Raw genomic sequence first — 4,823 nt, 5'->3', positions numbered from 1 at the left:
ACATTACTAGCAAGGATGTCTGGCTGAGAAGGTAGATACCACACTAGAAAGGGAACTGGAGGGAAGTTCCATCTTCCTTTAAAGATGTTTTATCTGGAATCAGTCAAAGAGAGAATAGAAATGCTGGGAATGCTGTAACCATCTGCCTGTGAGCAGAAGGTGTATACTGAAGAACTGAAAGAAGACCCTGGAGACAAAAGTATGAAGAACGCCTAAGTGAGCTGTGAGCCTAGAGATCAACAGAGAGTGATTACAGTGCTAGTGAGTGTCGCTACTGCCTTCTGTTGTCTTCCCTTGATGCTTTCCTATGAAAAGCCAAAGGTGACAACTGTCTTAATTGGCCTAATAACAGTGAGCCTCTTTTGGTACTGAAACTATAATGAATATTTTTCCTGGATTTCATATCATGCAAACAATTATAAGGCTACTCTACATATGCCTAAAGACTATAACCTTCACTGAGCCTTTTTTCAGTTTCAGGTCTGGCTGTGACCTGGATAGGATAGTGATGTTTTTATCCAACATTCAGTTCTCAAGATCGTTTTCAGAAAAATCAGAGATACCATGTGAGACGAATCCCACACCAGATACCCTTTTGAAAGACAGGCTTTAATTAAACACATGCTATCAAGCTCAGTTACTGGATTGGATTAATCAGCTTGTACTACGGAGGCTGAAGTTAGTGGTTTCTATGATTTATCTGTACTCTCATCCAAACTTACATAAGGATGAGAGACCATGAAAGCATATCCCTGATTATACATTATTATCTTGTAATAAGCAAACTGATCTAGGTAGAATAAATTTCATCAGCTAAAAAAACCTAAAGATTTTTTAGTGAACTGCAATAAAAATTGTCCAACAGGACTTTTGTGGAAATGCATTCTCTTCAGCACAGTTTCAAGCTATTGTATCTATCCTTGTTCCAAAAATCTCCATCTTAAACTTTTTTTTTTTTAATCTAGTGCTATGTGAAATTAAATTCAGTCTTAGGATCTGTGAATTGATAGAAAAAATTCTGAGGAGCATCTTGATTTTTGCAGTAGCTGAAAAAGAAGTTCACAACCTACATTCATTCTTTTTAAGTGGCATTTAACGTAAATGCATACATATTTTTCATTATGCTATTTTTCATAACATCTTAAATTCTCAGAAACCTCTCATCCTCAATTTTCTTGGAAGTCCAGAGATGTTCTTTACCACTCAGATTAAATGAAATTTGCATATTTTTGCCCTCTAGTGCTAGTAGATTTTCTCTATGTCCAAAAAATATAACTTTTTTTCCTATAAAGTCTCTAGACAAATTAATATGAGTCAAGAGCCAACGGCCTCTCATGCCCATCCATGGCACAGAAACAAAAGCTTCAGAACTTTTCAGAAGCAATGAAACATAAAAAAACTGTCTAGCTTTGTATCTAAACTACTTCTTCTCCTTAGGTTCACTGGAATAACTTGTGTATAATGTGTTGGCTAGGAAAGACATTCATATTCAAAACCCGAAGGATCATATCTCCAGTAGAGGGGCCCGACTGATACATACTCTCTCAAGACCTGGCCCATCAGCTTAATTGTCACTGCAGCTCGTCCAAGATCTGTATGAAACATTGTGTGTTGTGGAAATGAGGGAAAGGGAGATGTTTGTATTCCCAGGCCAAATGCCCGCTCCAAAGCATAAGGAAATAAACTCATCCCATTTGAAATTCTTTGCATGGACTGCAATTTAATAGCTTCACTTTTTCCCTTCAGTGATCCCACTGCTGAACTGTCAGACCAAATCACTGCAAAATCAGGACCAAGACCTTTTACGGTGATATCTTTTATTACCAAGGTGCCATATTCAGTTAGAGTGCTGGAGGCGCTGCCTTCTCCACTAGAACATCAGATCTATTCAAGCCGCGCAGTTGTGTAACTCCTCTGATGGGGGGTAAAAGAGCTCACAGGAAGAGAAACACTCTAAGTCATAAGGACATGGTTTTTTAAATCAAGGGAGGCTACGAGACGTTACAGAGAAAAAACTCTTTTCTGTTTCATTTGCCAAACTTCACAGATAGAACGCTGACAAAAAGAGAGAAACTTTGATAACTTCCATCTGCGATCCATATTGTTTGAGCTCTGCTACAGACAGTTATTGGAAGTTTGTAAGTACCTAGTGGCATCTGTATCAAATATGACATGGTAGAGACGCAGCTGAGATCACAGCATTATTAAAGCTTTAAATTAATGGATTTTCTAGCCTTTTTGCTTGTGTCATCATTCAGAGCAGGCCTGGCACTGTGCGGGATGAATAACCTGTTAAAGACTATTACGTGCATTTAAAGAAGCCAACTCTGTCATAACTGGAAAACCTGAAGTATTTAAAACCTTCTGAGATAGCAAGTCATCAGCCCATCTATCACAGAGACAGGAATATCGGACTCACTGAAGAGATAATAATTCAACAAGGCTTCAGTGATATTTATAAAGATTTCAGGCTACTGAAATGCTACTACGTACAGGCTATTATTTTCCTCTTTTAGAGCAAAATCTGCTGTGGATCTCACTAAGAGAGCTGGTACCTCATGTGGATTGAGTGGCATTACCTTCATCACCACTTCTAGTAGGGGTGCCTCTCTGAGAGCAACTGATGTCAGGAGAATGCAAATGATATTTCGGTACTTCTGTACTGCTGATGTGATGCTGTTCACATGCAATACAGGCTTTTTCATAGCAGACAACTGAGGAAAACAATGTACTGCAAATCTAACAGCAGTAAATCAGTATGGCTTTCACTGCTTAGACATGGAAGTTTACAGTAAGAAAACACACTTTTGTTATGCTAACAACCAAGGCCTTCATATGTGCCTCAGTTGGCAATGTAGCCTGTACAGGCCTCTCACTTCACAAGGAGGCAATTATTGCAAGCTTTTGCAATGTGATGTGGCCTTCAGGATGTGATCTGGGAAACGTAAGCTCTTTTTAGAATGCTTTGTGAGTACATGGAGATCAAGGGAGGATAGGCACTATCACAAAGGAGAGCTTTTATACTAGTATACTATAAGATGCAAATTTTTTTCTGGACAATACAATTACAAACCCAGAAAGCTCTGAAAAGTCACTGAATTTGCTACTCGTTTCTAAGCTGTGCAGAGCTGAAGCTAGAACAGAGCAGGAAATTCCATACTTTAAAACTTACGATACGTCAAAAACATTCCCACAGTACCTTAAGATGAGTCCAAAGTCCTTTCACAATTTTGATCTAGACAATGCTGCAATATTTGGGGCGTTTAGACGTATGTTATATCTCAAAGATACAAAGTTAGGGAGTTTCCATGGTTTATCCAGTCAAGTGGAAGTTGCACATTAGATGTAAACATATGGCTACAGGGAAGATTTTGCTCACAAATTCAGCTGTTTGTAGGTGTCTACATGTGAGCTGAGTGTCTAGGCATGCATTATAGTCAGTGGATAGCTAGACCATACTGTTAGTGAGGACTAGAGTTATTCAGGTGAGCAAATGGAGGTGTCTATTGTTGGCTAAGCTGATGAGAAAAAGATTGTATTGACTGGCTTGAATTAGCGACATAGACAGCTTGTGCCATTTGAGAAGCCCCATTGTATCCCACTTGGCTTCCCACTTCCCAGTCAGAACGTGTGAATCTTCTATAGAAGAAGAAGATTGCATCATACCTGGTGGACCCATGTGGATACCTCAGATACTCTATAGCCTCTCAAGCAGCACTAGATATTTATGTTTAGGGAAATGAATTAAGATCACCTAGATCACTCAAGTTGGGTGTCTTAACCTTGAACTACTCCCACAGAAATGCCCATTCAAAAGGTAATAGCAGTGTGACACAGCTGGGAAAATCACTGTTATGGAAATCATTCCAGATCTGCTAGTAGATTGTTATCAAGGCATAGAAGAAGTACATGAGGTGGATCGTCCTGCCTTTCAACAAGCCTGATTATGTCTGAACTCATTTAAGTTACAGGAGATGGGAAGTTGGCTCATGGCCTCGGACAGAGAACTTCAGACTACTGTGGTGAAGGAGATGATATTTCTCCCACGACAAGACAGTTGAAAGAATCCCAGAACAGCCAAAAGAGCAAAAGCCTGGTATGAAAAGCCAACTGGTCCTAGTCCAAGTGCACAAAATGGAAGTGCACTAGGGTGATAGAAAGTCCTGACTGACTAAGAAATCATGGGGCCCAGGTTCCAGCCCCGATGTTCACTGTGGCACCAGTGAAAAAAAGAAGAAGAAAAAAAGAGAAAAAAAGCCTGCTGTCTACATGGAAGATCCTCCTTCTGCATTAACAGTGTAAACCTGATGAATATGACAAGTGCTACTGAAGGGACATGCCAGACTTCTGGTGCCTTTAACCTCATCAGATTGTGCAGCACAGCGGCTCACGAAAAGAAAAGCACAGTCACAAAGCAACTCAGATATATGTCAAGGTTTTGAGGTAACCGTAGTCACACAGTTAAGGTGTCTGTACTTTTTGGGAAAGATTTCACCTCCCGATTTATTAAGAGGCAAACGGAGTGGTCGGAATTTATTGAAGGGAAGTTGGAAAGAGAACTGCGAACGCTCTGCTGCCAGTATATAAAAGTAGCATGTGCCTAACCTGAGAAAGCAGGGTTGCTTCTTGGTAACATTGCCTCAGAATTAATGAGGAAGAGGGGAAATGAAGAAAAGCAAAAAAAACCCGAAAAGCGGTGCTTCATTGGCTGAGGTATAGAAAATGTTGCAGAGCAGCTGGGTGAGAAGACATGCCCATTCTTTCTCACAGTGCCACACAGGGAGCCCACAATGAAATTAAGAAGCAGCACAAACAAAATATAT

At 40.0% G+C, this 4,823-nt stretch overlaps 1 protein-coding gene across 1 annotated transcript in view; it reads right to left on the bottom strand.

Annotated features, from left to right (window-relative positions):
* The window catches only part of CRHR2 (corticotropin releasing hormone receptor 2), a 164,187-nt gene that overhangs the window by 9,522 nt on the left and 149,842 nt on the right, over nucleotides 1-4,823 (bottom strand). The window lies entirely within an intron of this gene.

This window comes from Pygoscelis adeliae, unplaced genomic scaffold, assembly GCF_000699105.1.
Source record: "Pygoscelis adeliae isolate BGI_AS28 unplaced genomic scaffold, ASM69910v1 Scaffold88, whole genome shotgun sequence".
Classification (NCBI taxonomy): Eukaryota; Metazoa; Chordata; class Aves; order Sphenisciformes; family Spheniscidae; genus Pygoscelis; species Pygoscelis adeliae.
The sequence above is the reverse complement of the archived record's forward strand: the minus strand, read 5'-3'. Positions and strand labels throughout refer to the sequence as shown.